The sequence below is a fragment of the Bos javanicus genome, chromosome X, assembly GCF_032452875.1.
Source record: "Bos javanicus breed banteng chromosome X, ARS-OSU_banteng_1.0, whole genome shotgun sequence".
Classification (NCBI taxonomy): Eukaryota; Metazoa; Chordata; class Mammalia; order Artiodactyla; family Bovidae; genus Bos; species Bos javanicus.
In genome coordinates this window covers 140,684,098-140,698,837 of record NC_083897.1, presented here as the reverse complement: position 1 = coordinate 140,698,837, position 14,740 = coordinate 140,684,098, and the positions used below count along the sequence as shown (strand labels likewise).

The 14,740-nt window shown below is 43.9% G+C and overlaps 1 non-coding gene across 1 annotated transcript; it reads right to left on the bottom strand.

Moving 5' to 3' along the window:
- Positions 1-2,830: 2,830 nt before the first annotated feature.
- On the bottom strand, positions 2,831-2,903 carry TRNAG-CCC (transfer RNA glycine (anticodon CCC)). The gene has a single exon. It is a non-coding gene; the product is annotated as a tRNA-Gly (tRNA).
- Positions 2,904-14,740: the final 11,837 nt, after the last annotated feature.

The following is a 14,740-nucleotide window of genomic DNA, read 5'->3' as shown; positions in this document are numbered from 1 at the left end:
GCTTTGCTGTGATTGCATTATTTTATCTTCCACCGGTCATATGGTATTTATATGTGTGTGTTTGCATGTACATGCTAAGTCACTTCAGTCATGACCAACTCTTTGTGACCCTGTGGACTGTAGCCCACCAGGCTCCTCTATTCGTGGGATTCTCCAGGCCAGAAGACTGGAATGAGATGCGGCTTCATCCTCCAGGTGATCTTCCTGGCCCAGGGACTTGAATCCGTTGTCTCTTATATTTCCTGCAATGGCAGTCAGGTTCTTTACTGTTAGCGCCACCTGGAAAGCCTGTGACCTAATATTAAATATCATCCCTTTGTTGGAATAAACTCCATTTGGAAATGGTGTGTATTTCCTGACCAGTGCATCAAAGTTGCTAATGTTTTATTTTTCTTGTTACCTATGTATGCTTGATGGAAGTTTCAAGTTAATTATTCTGTATTTCATTTTTCTTTGCATTTAAAAATATCTGTGTTATAGAAGTCTGGTATTGAGAAAGCATTCTTTACACTCACAGAGAATTCATAACATGGGAGTAATATGTAACTTGAAATTTTCGTAGAATGTGTCTTTTGAATGAATCACACGTCATGAAATTTGGGGTATGTATTTCTTCACTCCCTTGTAATTTGCACTGTGAAATTGATGAGTTTTCCTCTTTTTTATTGAGCTAATATTAGTAACATATTTTCTAGGAAATAAGTACTTAGTCTAGATAAATAATTTGTGGTAATAAAGCTGATCAGTATTTCCTTTTGTCATTTAGTATCTGTTGTTATTTTTCTGTATCTTAACAAGGAATGATTTCATCAAAAATCCTGTGGTTTCTGGGACTTCCCTGGTGATCCAGTGGCTAAGACTCTGCACACCCAGTGTAGGACGTCTGGGTTCTATTTCAGGTCAGGAAACTATAACTCACATGCCACAACACAGACCTGGTACAGCCAAAAATTAAAAATGAATATCCTCCAGTTCTTGACAGAAGAGAAAGGCTTCTGTGAGGAGCAGATTTTCTCCCTTCTATCAGGATGCCATCTCTTTGCACCTGAAAATTGACTAATAATGGAACACTACCATGGTTGTCTTTAATATTTCTAGTTTTTGAATATAAATTTAATAGGAAAAATTAGATGGAAGGCTTTTAACTCATGCAGTTGTTACTCATGCTTTTTTTTTTTTTTTGGTAACCTCAAGGCAATTTCCTTAGCAATTTTGTTTCCAGGGCCTCATTAGGGAAATGATCTTATCATAGCTCCGTTCCACTGGGCCTTTACTTCCAGTGACAGATAAGTGTCAGCTGGTGTGCCCGGCAGGGGCATAGATGACCCCAAACTGGTAAACAAAAACTTACAGGAAGACCCAAGGGTTAACAACAGACTCATTCCATCCTAACACTCAGAGTCTGACTCTGCATAGGTACATCAAGGAAGATATTTCATATACGTTTATCTGTAACTGAATCGGGCTCCCAGGTGGCTCAGTGGTAAAGAATCTGCCTGCCAGTGCAGGAGATGTGGCTTTTCCAGTAGTTATATACAGATTTGGGTCACGTGTGGGTTTGGAAGGACTGATGCTGAAGCTGAAGCTCCAGTGCTTTGGCCACCTGATGCAAAGAGCCAACTCACTGGAAAAGAAGCCTGATGCTGGGAAAGACTGAAGTCAGGAGGAGAAGGGGATGACAGAGGATGAGATGGTTGGATGAACATGAGTCTGAGCAAACTCCGGGAGATGTTGAAGGACAGGGAGGCCTGGCGTGCTGCGGTCCATGGGGTTGCAAAGAGTCGAACACGACTCGGCATCTGAACAAACCAACAATCCCTCTACAATATGGTGTTGGCTTCCGCCATACAACCACGTGAATCAGCTACAAGTACACACATGTCCCCTCCCTCCTGAACCTTCCCCTCACCCCATCCCACCCCTCTAGGTTGTCACGGAGCACCAGGCTGAGCTCCCTGGGCCCACAGAGCAGCCTCCCACCGACCCACCACCCCACACATGGCAGTGTACACACGTCAGTGCTACCCCCTCGACTCTCCCCACCCTCTCCTTTCCCCACTCTGTCCACAAGTCTGTCCTGTACATCTACATCTGTATTTCTTCCCTGCAAATAGGTTCCTCAGAACCATTTTTCTAGATTCCGTATATATTTCATAGATTCCGTATATATTTCACGAGTTAATATGTGAAATTTGTTTTCCTCTGTCTGACTTACTTCACTCTATATAACATGCTCTAGGTTCATCTACCGCACTAGAATGGACTCAGATGCATTCCTTTTAATGGCTGAGTGATATTCCATGGGACACATCAGTACGTACCACTTCTTTATCCATTCATCTGCAGATGGACAGCTAGGTTGCTTCCATATCCTAGCTGTTGTTAACAGTGCTGCTGGCTCATGAATTCTCAGTCACTACCTCTTGGAATAACCCAGCAGGCTGAGTCACTGCTCTTTAGATGCTGGTATTTCTATCTTGCAGAAGGAACACTGTATTCTGCTTTTAGGTAATCTGTGTTCTGATAACTGTCTGTCATTAGGCTTGACAGGTCACCTCTGCTGTTGAAATATACAAAATCCTCACAAGGATGGTGAAGAACCCTCTTCCCTGCAACTCTCTCCCTTTCCAGGGCTTTCTGTATGCTTGTAACCAAATGTCAGGCTGTCTCCATTCTGTTTAATGTCCTGATTGCTGAATCATTTTTGTCTTTACCAGTTTGCTGATTCTGGGCTGGCCTCCCTTCATATGAGCCTGTCTCTTTGAATATTTTATTTGTTTCTTTAGTTTTTCAGCTGTGCCAGGTCTTACTTGCAGCCTGTGGGATCTAGCTCCCTGACCAGGGATTGAACCTGGGCCCTCTGCATTGGGGGTGCAGAGTCTTAGCCACTGGGCCACCAGGGAAGTCTCTGAACCTGTCTCTTTGAGCAATTGCATTTGAAGATCCCCTTGTAGAGATTCTTATGGACGGTTTACATTTCGGGTCTTTGCTTTTATTTCTTCTCTTTAATGTACCTTAAAGAGATGGGAATATCAGGCCACCTGACCTGCCTCCTGAGAAATCTGTATGCAGGTCAAGAAGCAACAGTTAGAACTGGACATGGAACAACAGACTGGTTCCAAATCAGGAAAAGGAGTACATCAAGGCTGTATATTGTCATGACTATTTAACTTATATGCAGAGTACATCATCAGAAACACTGGGCTGGATGAAGCACAAGCTGGAATCAAGATTGGCAGGAGAAATATCAATAACCTCAGATATGCAGATGATACCACCCTTATGGCAGAAAGTGAAGAGGAACTAAAGAGCCTCTTGATGAAAGTGAAAGTGAAAACCTGGTTTAATACTCAACATTCAGGAAACTAAGATCATGGCATCACTTCATGGCAAGTAGATGGGGAAACAGTGGAAACAGTGGCTGACTTTATTTTTCTGGGCTCAAAAATCACTGCAGATGGTGACTGCAGCCATGAAATTAAAAGATGCTTGCTCCTTGAAGAAAAGTTATGACCAACCTAGACAGCATATTAAAAAGCAGAGACATTACTTTGCCAACAAAGGTCATCTAGTCAAGGCAATGGTTTTTCCAGTAGTCTTGTGTGGATTTGAGAGTTGGACTATAAAGAAAGCTGAGTGCCAAAGAATTGATGCTTTTGAACTGTGGTGTTGGAGAAGACTCCTGAGAGCCCCTTGGACTGCAAGGAGATCCAACCAGTCCATCCTAAAGAAAATCAGTCCTGAGTATTCATTGGAAGGACTGATGCTGAAGCTGAAACTCCAATCCTTTGGCCACCTGGTGCTAAGAAATGAGTCATTTGAAAAGACCCTGATGCTGGGAAAGATTAAAGGCAGGAGGAGAAGGGGACAACAGAAGATAAGATGGTTGGATGGCATCACCAACTCAATGGACATGAGTTTGAGTAAGCTCTGGGAGTTGGTGATGGACAGGGAAGCCCGTGTGCTGCAGTCCATGAGGTTGCAAAGAGTCAGACACAACTGAGCAACTGAAGTCAACTCAATGTACCTTTGGGGCTTCCCTGATAGCTCAGTTGGTAAAGGATCCTCCTGCAAGGCAGGAGAGCCCGGTTTGATTCCTGGGTTGGGAAGATCCGCTGGAGAAGGGATTGGCTACCCACTCCAGTATTCCTGGTTTTCCCTTGTGTCTCAGCTGGTAAAGTATCTGTCTGCAGTGCAGCAGATGTGGGTTCAACCCCTGGTTTGGGAAGATCCCCCGGAGAAGGCAAAGGCTACCCACTCCAGTATTCTGGCCTGGAGAATTCCATGGACTGTATAGTCCTTGGGGTCACAAAGAGTCAGACACAACTGAATGACTCACTTTACTTCAGTGTACCTTCACTTTCCAAGCAAGAAAAGCTCACGAACAGCATTGAATCTGAGGCAGTTCAGAACCCACATAAGAGCTCTTCGATTCCCCTTCCAAGAGGCATCAAAACACAAGCTTCCTTTTGATAAGCCTCTACAAACATTAATAATATAGTATAAATCCTTCCATTAATGCGGATGTTAATAGTTGTGAAGTGTTATTCAGTATTCTTCTCTTAGAACAATGTCAGGAAATCTAGAGTCGATTCGTAATTGACCTTTCTTTTAAATACGAAGCTGATTAAACACCATCATTTTCATGTAATTCAGTGCTTTTATGAAGGGCTTTGTTTTTCCAAGTGGGTTTAGGTTAAATGATTTTGAGTCAAACATAATGACTATTCAAGTAGAAGTCTTCATAAAGAGATCTCTTTGGACGTTTTCATGAGAAACCCCACGAACAACATAATTTCATTAAATTTCCTGGGAACTGTTGGTTCTTTTAGTTGATATCCTAATTGTTTTGTTTTTTAGCACTCTCAGTTTGGCCTGGTTTTCCTTCATATTTCACATTCCATGAAGCCATTCTCTGCTGTACACCAGAAAGCCCTGCCTATTGGAGATCAAGTCCATTCATTTAAGGTTTTAATAACCTAGGATAAAAGAGAAAGGGCTTATAGAGCGTGAGATGGTTGGATGGCATCCCTGACTCGATGGACATGAGTTTGAGTAAGCTCCAGGAGTTGGTGATGGACAGGGAAGCCTGGTGTGCTGCAGTCCATGGGGTCACAAAGAGTCAGACACCTGAGTGACTGAACTGAACTGAAGCTATGACCAACCTAGACAGTGTATTAAAAAGCAGAGACATCACTTTGCCAACAAAGGTCCGTATAATCAAAGCTAAGGTTTTTCTAGTAGCTCAGATGGTAAAGCATTCGCCTGGATTGCAGGAGACCTGGGTTCAATCCCTGGGTGGGGAAGAGCTTCTGGACAAGGAAATGGCAACCCACTCCAGTGCTCTTGTCTGGAGAATTTCATGGACAGAGGAGCCTGGCAGGCTACAGTCCATGGGGTCAGACAGAGCCAGACACGACTGAGCAACTAACACAAACATATGGTTTTTCTAGTAGTCATATATGGATGTGAGAGTTGGACCATAAAAAAGGCTGAGCACTGAAGAATTGATGCTTCTGAACTGTGGTGCTGGAGAAGACTCTTGAGAGTCCCTTGGACTGCAAGGAGATCCAACCAGTCCATCCTAAAGGAAATCAGTCTTGAATATTCACCAGAAGGTCTAATGCTGAAGCGGAAGCTCCGATACTTTGGCCACCTGATGTGAAGAGCTGACTCATTAGAAAAGACCCTGATGCTGAGAAAGTTTGAGGACAAGAGGAGAAAGGGATGACAGAGGATGAGATGGTTGGGTGCCATCATCAACTCAATGGACATGAGTTTGAGAAAACTCCAGGAGATAGTAGAGGACAGGGAAGCCTGGCGTGCTGCGGTCCATGGGATCACAAAGAGTCGGACATGACTGAGGACTTAATTACAATGACAGAGGATGAGATGGCCGGATGGCATCACTGACTCGATGGACGTGAGTCTGAGTGAACTCCGGGAGTTGGTGATGGACAGGGAGGCCTGGCCTGCTGCGATTCATGGGGTCGCAAAGAGTCGGACACGACTGAGCGACTGAACTGATCTGAACTGAGAATGATATTTAGTGAACTTTCCTGCTCTGCAAAGTGGAGAGGAAATGAGATTATAGAAGACTGTATACCACAAGTTCCCAGATGGGAAGCCCTATACCAAGGTCACGGGACAAAAACCTCCAGAGTTGACCAAGCCCCGTAGCAACTGTTGCTATGAGCCCCCTTGACCTAAACCAGCCTTTCTTCAACTCCATATTGGGTAGAATACCCACCCTATAGCACGCTAAGGGTTTCCCAGGCAGCACTAGTGGATTAAGAATCCGCCTGCCAATGCAGGAGACATAAGAGTCAAGGGCCTGATCCCTGGGCCAAGAAGGTCCCCTGGAGAAGGACATGGCAACCCACTCCAGCGTTCTGGCCTGGAGAACCCCATGGACGGAGGAGCCTCGTGGGCTACAGTCCACGAGGTCGCAAAGAGTCAGACACGACTGATCCACATACACACAACACCCTAACCAATTATCCATTGCCACCCCCTCCAGCACAAATTTTGTTTTTGTCTTGAGGGTCAAAAAATCGGTTATTAACCCACGCAAGGGGATAATGGCTCTCCCTGGTCTGTGAGGAGTTTGGCCTTCTGCGCTCACAGTGCCCACATTATCTCTGCTCTTTGCTCTTAATAAAGTCACTCCCTTCTGAAAAAGCTCTGTATTTGGAAAATGTTTCCCAACCCACCCGCGGACCGTGACACTTGATTCTGATCATGGCCTTGATGTTGGCTGGCCATAGAAACTTGCGGGCAAAAGGCCAACGAGCTTCACATCCAGTTTCTTCTGCTATCAAATAGCGACAGGAAGACTATTTTCTTGGTCTGCCTAATGATTTTTTTTTCCCCCTCTGTAAGGAAGAAATAAGACCATAGCTCTGCAAGAATTCAGTAGACACTAAAATGTCATATTATCACAAGCTGGGTTGTGCAGTTTGCCTGAGGCATGTTCTTATCTATCACAGCTAACGCCCTGCTTCTAGTCAGGTCGGAAGAAGAATACAGCAGCGAGGAGACCCACTCATGAATCTCTCTGATGCGTGTGATTTTCATTTCAGTCTCTGTTGGTATTAGGAAATGTTTCTGCTTTTTCCATATGCGTCCACACACACAAAATAAACAACATTTTAAAAACTGCCTTCTTTTGTACTACATGATGAACTCCGAGTGTTGGGACAAACAAGCATTAGTGTAGATATCCAAATGGACTCGTTTATTTACGGGCTCAGGGATGTTCACGGTTATCCTTACGTCCCCAAATAACTGTTTGGGGAAAGCCCATTAAACATTTCAGTACAATCCCAAAACACCCTCCTTGTTTTTTCTAATGACAAATGGAGTATTTCCTGCCATATCAATGATAAGGCAGACACAGCCATCACAGCCAAGCTGGCCCTTCAATTGTGAATTTCTAAGCCCAGAGGAGCCTAGCAAGAACAATTCGTGCTATCAGGCCACCCATTGAGCTGCAGCCACTGCTCACAGCGAGCATTGAAAAACTGGGGTGGGGTGGGGGGGGATTGGGGTGGGGGTTGAAGGGATAGAGGGAGATGTGAAAAAAAAAAACAAACAAAAAACAGGATACCGGCCCCAGAGAGCTGAGATTCATGAGAAAGGAAGGGTTTCAGTGAGCCTAGACTCTTGCATCTTCCTCTACATAGAAAAGCACAAAATTTCTTCAGTTGACGTACCTGGTTTCCTTTAATTAATAATTTTCTGATGTTCAGGCTACCTGCCTCTTGTTGCAAACTTCTACATAACCTGACTCCTCCCCCGCTCCCGTACACACATACCTCCTCCGACAAGTTTTCTCAAGGTCACTTGAGATGCTATCTCCTGGGCTTGACACCCCAAACACTCCCGCCGAATAAAATATAACTCTCATCACCTTCAACGTTGGGACTATCTTTTTAAGTCGACGCTAAGGCCGACTTGGAGACACAGGATGGGCAGAACAAGTGATGGAATGGGGGTGGTTAGGAGCACAGAAAACTCCAGGGATGAGCTGCTGCCAACCTTGTAGAACCCAGAGATGAAGGAAGGCAAAAATGCACGTGCGCTTACAAGTGATAGAGAGTGTCTGAAGCACTCAGGTGTGCAGACTCAATTATTCTGCAGCTCGGTGATTAATTAGAGATTTAGAAGGGAAAAAAAAAAAAAATGAAAGCCCTGAAATCTATCTACGCTGCTTACATGATGTATGAACATATTCACCTGCTTGGTTCTATTAAGAATTTTTGTGTGAAAAATCTTACGTTTTCCTCCCATGATAGAGCAATTTCGCAGTCTTGAATTCTCAAAGTCAAACACCTCATTCCTCTTCACTGGCTCATTAAGGCCCCCCTCCCACCCCCAAAGGGCCTTGATAAAATATGGTGTTGCCTTACAGTCCTCTCTCATAATGAGTCATTAGAAATGACTTGAGTAGTTCTGCATATGCAAAGTCAATACAGAATGCAGTAAGTCTATTGTGAAGAAAACCAGAATGTATGGGGGCTTCCCTGGTGGCTCAGACAGTAAAGAATCCGCCTGCAATGCGAGAGACCTGGGTTTGATCCCTGGGTCGGGAAGATGCCCTGGAGGAGGACATGGCAACCCACTCCAGTGTTCTTGCCTGGAGAGTCCCATGGACAGAGGAGCCTGGCGGGCTGCAGTCCATGGGGTCACCAAGAGCTGGACATGACTGAGCGACTAACTCTTTCATTTTCAGGGGAGCTGAGATCTTACCCGCCTCGTGGTCAGAAGCCCAGAACATAAACAATAGGAGCAATATTGTAAGAAGTTCAGTAAGGACTTTTCAAATGATTCACACACAGACACACACAAAAAAATCTGTAAAAAAATTGAAAAAGAAAAGACTCTAATGCAAATCACCCTCTTGGTGGTGGAGGTTCAGTCACTCAGTCATGCCCAAGGCTTGTGACCCCACGGACTGTAGCCCACGAGGCTCCTCTGTCCACGGGATTTCTCAGGAAAGAATACTGGAGTGGGTTGCTATTTTCTTCTCCAGGGGATCTTCCCCATCCAGGGATTGAACCCTAGTCTCCTGCATTGCAGACAGATTCTTTACTGAGTGAGCCACCAAGGAAGTCCTCTGAGAGTTGCATTTAAGCTGAATCGTTAATTATACCGTACTCTGTGCTTCAAAGCCACGATTATATGAACTGTGGTCAGGTTAGAAATACGTACTGTATTGCTTTTTTCTTGGTCGCTCTGTACATTCAGTCTCTATATTAAGATTTGTTTTGTCAGCTCATGTGCAGTGTTGATTATTATTATTATTTCAACCAGAGAGTGGAGTGAGTCATGATTAACTTCAGAACGCTGGGAATAAAAACGTAATTGTCAGTTGATGCATATGAGCAGTGTACGACGGATCCTATTGGGAATAATTTTTACTCTAATGCAAAAAAAATCACTCAAATAGCTCTTGCTTTTCAAGTAAATTCTGTGGCATAATAAAAGGAGCCAAATATGGCTGCTGGCATTGCATTAATATTATGAATATACCCTTAAATGAAAATTGCCCATGGAAGCACAAATGGGTACATTTTGGAAATCTGAGTGTAGGATGCAATTTCGAAAACTGTAATAGACACGCCATTACCGACATATAGACAGGTTTCAATTTACTCATAGTTCATGCCAGCGAGTATTAGGTTTAGAGAAAGTGCAGTTTGCACTGGAACCCAGGAATTGGAATAATCTGTGGAATTGAACTAAGGGGCTGTTTAACCAGGTAAAACTGTTTCTAATATGGCAGGAATTTCAGAATCAGTTCATAATGGCTCACTTGTGTTCACAGCAGAAAATCAGACCAGTTTTCACTTACTGGTCTACAGAGAGACGGGATCTATACAGTGAAGTAGTGATAAATGATATATCTATTCCTACATGCACCAACTTGAGAATGGCAGACCTCAACCTGAATAAATTTACTAACACAACATTGTAAATCCATTATACTCCAGTTAAAAAAATACAATGTACATGGAAGTTTTTCTAAAAAAGAAGAATTTACTGACCATAATGGTGAATTGAAAAGAAAAGAAATTCCTCTTTTGATGGACATCTAGGCTGTGTCCATGTCCTTGCTATTGCGAACAGCACTGCTGTGAGCATTGGGGTGGATGTGTCCTTTTTCATCATGGTTTTCTCTGGGCATATACCCAGGAGTAGAATAGCTAACTAGTGAGAAGATACTGCATAGCAAAGGAAACTACTTTGTGCACTGTGCTGACCTGAAAGGCACGTCCACAAGGGAGGGGTTTTATGTATAAGTATGCAGGTCAGGAAGCAACAGTTAGAACTGGACATGGAACAACAGACTGGTTCCAAAGAGGAAAAGGAGTTCGTCAAGGCTGTATATTGTCACCCTGCTTATTTAATTTCTATGCAGAGGACATCATGAGAAACGCTGGGCTGGAGGAAACACAAGCTGGAATCAAGATTGCCAGGAGAAATATCAATAACCTCAGATATGCAGATGACACCACCCTTATGGTAGAAAGTAAGAGGAACTAAAAAGGCTCTTGATGAAAGTGAAAGTGGAGAGTGACAAAGTTGGCTTAAAGCTCAACATTCAGAAAACAAAGATCATGGCATCTGGTCCCATGTCTTCATGGGAAATAGATGGGGAAACAGTGGAAACAGTGTCACACTTTATTTTTCTGGGCTCCAAAATCAATGCAGATGGTGACTGCAGCCATGAAATTAAAAGACGCTTACTCCTTGGAAGGAAAGTTATGACCAACCTAGATAGCATATTGAAAAGCAGAGACATTACTTTGCCAACAAAGGTCCATCTAGTCAAGGCTATGGTTTTTCCTGTGGTCATGTATGGATGTGAGAGTTGGACTGTGAAGAAAGATGAGCACCTAAGAATTGATGCTTTTGACCTGTGGTGTTGGAGAAGACTCTTGAGAGTCCCTTGGACTGCAAGGAGATCCAACCAGTCCATTCTGAAGGAGATCAGCCCTGGGATTTCTTTGGAAGGAATGATACTAAAGCTGAAACTCCAGTACTTTGGCCACCTCATGTGAAGAGTTGACTCATTGGAAAAGACTCTGATGCTGGGAGGGATTGGGGGCAGGAGGAGAAGGGGACGACAGAGGATGAGATGGCTGGATGGCATCACTGACTCGATGGACGTGAGTCTGAGTGAACTCCGGGAGTTGGTGATGGACAGGGAGGCCTGGCGTGCTGCGATTCATGGGTCGCAAAGAGTCGGACATGACTGAGCGACTGAACTGAACTGAAGACTGAAGCAACCATCCTCCAATAAAAATTAAGAAAAAGAAATCAGACTCAAAGGAATACATGCTAAAGGATTCCATTTACAGTACTTCATTTCTTGACCTCCATGCTGGTTTTTGGGGATTTTGTTTGCTAGACTCATTTTTTATGTCTTTCTCTTTTTAATGTCATCTTTCATGTTTGTGTTACATCTTATAATTGAAAGCTTTTAGAAATGGAATTATTCAGAAGAAAAAAAGAGCACGTGCCCAGCTTCAATCTTTGTGTGTGCAGGTATTAGTCACTCAGGCGTGTCCAACTCTCTGCAACCCTGTGGACTGTAGCCCACCAGGCTCCTCTGTCCATGTGATTTTCCAGGCACAAATACTGGAGTGGGTTGCATGTCCTTCTCAAACGATCTACCCAACTCAGGGATCAAACCCAGGTCTCCTGCATTGCAGACAGATTCTTTACCCCTGAGTCCCCTGGGAAGCTACAGAATTACCCTAGGACCCAGCAGTTCCACTTCCTGGAAGATACTCCAGTAAAATAAAGACACACTTCCATGCATAAATGTGTCTGTGCACGTTCACAGCAGCATTTTTATACACCATCCCCAGAAGGTGAAAACATCCCAAGTCTCCATTAACAGATGCATGGATAAATAGACGACGGTATATCCACACAATGAAATAGCACTCAGTCTTCAAAAGGAACGCGAAGGTGATGCTTGCTACAGTGTCCACAATTCTTGAAGACATGATGGTCAGTGACGGAAGGACACATGTCTGACCCCATTTACCTGTGGAATGTGCACGTCTGCCTGTGAAATCCACAGAATGGAAAGCTGATTAGAGGTTACCAAGGGCTGGAGGGAAGAGCACAGAAATGAGACATGACTGCTAAACAGGTGTCTTTCGGGGGGTGATTAATATTCTTTGTAACCAGATCCTGGGGATAGTTGCACATGACTATGGACATACTAAATGTCACCAAATTTCACATTTTAAAATGGTTCATCTACAAAAAAAATTTAATTTATTTGGCTGCACAGGGTCTAAGTGGCAGCATGTGGGATCCAGTTCCCTGAGCAGAGATAAAACCCGGGACTTCTGCAGAGAGAGCTCCGAGTCTTAGCCACTGGACCACCAGAGAAGCCCCACACTGTAAAAAGGTTCTTTTCATTTATGTGAATTTTATCTTCATCTCCTTAAAAAGAAGCTCTTCTGCGCGCGATAGAAATAACATGAACCAAAACCTAATAATGTGAGTAGCATCTAAGGAATAGAGACAAAAAGCTTATACAGTCTTTAAAAAAAAAAAAAAAGACTTTAAGACAAAGGAAAAATAATACAGATCCTACTTTTAAAATGCTAGAGAATGAGTTCCGGGATTTTTTTTTTCCTTTTAATTTCAGCTTTATGTACATTGTAACTTTTTATTTTGAGATAATTATAGGCTTCTTAGAAATTGCCAGAGTAGTCATGGAAGTCACATACACCCTCAACACTACCTTTGCTAATGTGAACGTTATGTCATCCTAAAGGACAGCGGTGAAGCCAGGAAATTATTGATGGGATGCTATTAACTACATCAGAGATCTTACTATGAGTTCTCCAGTTTTCCTGCTGGTGTTCATTTATGGACCAGGATTCCACATTATTATATTTAGTTCTCCACAGCAACCTTTGACAGCTCTTCATTCTTTCTCTGTATATGACAGATTTTGTATGCTGCCTGTGGGGGTGTGTTTATAAGCTGTAAAGATCACCAAAGAAGACATCAAGTGTGTTAATACCCAGGGATGCATCTGAGAAATGGTTGGCTAGGAAACAGGTCCAAAGAAATAGCAAAAAAAAAAAAAAAATGAGACCCACAAACATGGGGGAAAAATACTTGATGTGGTACCAGGTGGAGCTGCAGAAAGGAAAGTGGTCTCCGCAACACAGTGGAAGGGTTGAGAAGGTCGGTGAAGGCTGAAAGGCAGAGTGGGGAAAATAAAGGTGTGACAGATGGCATCGGTCTAGCAGAGGACTGTGGTACAGGGTTTTCAAGCGTAGTTATGGCCCATTGCGGCTTCTCAAGGACAGTTCTGGTCCATCTCAGCATCTCATTGTTGCATCATTATGTTGGCATAACAAGACCGCTCATGGGATGACCCCTCTCTGCTCCTTCCCATGTCAAGTGTTGAGCTGTGGGACAAGCTTCTCCGAGCAGTCATGGCCCATCTCAGCATCTCGGCATGTCAAGTGGCCGTGACAGAGACCATTCACGATAGAACCCCTCTCCTCTCCTTCCCATGTCAAGTGTTCAGCGGTGGTAAAAAGTTCTCAAGAGGAGTCACGGTCCACCTTAGCATCTCAGCATCTCATCATGATGGCGTGGGACCATTTGTGACAGGACCTCTATCTGCTCCATCTCAGGTCAACAGTTGAGCCGTGGCACCGCAGTTTTCAGAGCAGGGATGGTCCACCTTAGCATCTCAGCATCTAGCATCTCATCACACTGGCATGGGAAGGCCATTCATGATGGGACATCTCTCTTCTTCCTCTGCCAGATGTCCAGTTGTGGAATAAGTTTCTCACGAGTGACTCTAGTCCACTTCAGCATCTCAGCATCTCATCACGTTGGCATGACAACATCACTGGTGATACGGCCCCTCTCTGCCTCTTCCCGTGTCAAACACTGAGTTGTGTCACAAGCAGCTGTGGTCCACCTTGCCGTCTCAGCATCTCGGCACGTCATCACACGGGCATGACAAGACCATGTGAGGTATGGCCCCCTCGGTGTCTTCCTCTGTTGAGCTGTGGTACAAAGTTTTCAAGAGCATTTTGTCCATCTGAGCGTGATCCACTTAGCATCTCAGTGTTTCCGCATGTCATCACATTGGCATGACGGGACCGGTCATGATATGGCTTCCCTCTGCTTCTTACTATGTCAGGTATCCCCTAAACTCTGGGGCTTCACAGAGCCCTGCAGGGCTGCCCTCCCAGACCCTGGCTCTCCAACTGCTTCCACTCAGCCAGTTCTTGCCTGTGGATTCCATGTTTCCATCTCTTCCTCCACGACTATCTTTCTTCCATAGATTGTAAGCTTACTGCAGTCTCTAAGGTCTGCAGTGTCATACTCATTATCAATGCTACTTTATCATGGAACTGCATTTCCAATTCTTCTATGGATATTCTTCATACCTTCTGTATTTTTCTCATAAATCCAATTTATTTCGAAGGAGAGGACTATGTTTTGTTAAAAATAATGAGATCATTCCCTCTTATTTCATTAGATGAAGTGTACCACATCTACACATTCTAAGGCCACATTAAATTAAATCCTAATAGACTGTGGTCCATGCCCAATTACTACACTGTCTAACTGCTGCCTCTATTCTTGACATACTTACTCATGACCAGTTCTTTTCTGAATAAGATATTTGCAGGCAGGGTTTGTTTTTTTTTTGTTTTTCTGCTGCATACTTGTCAGT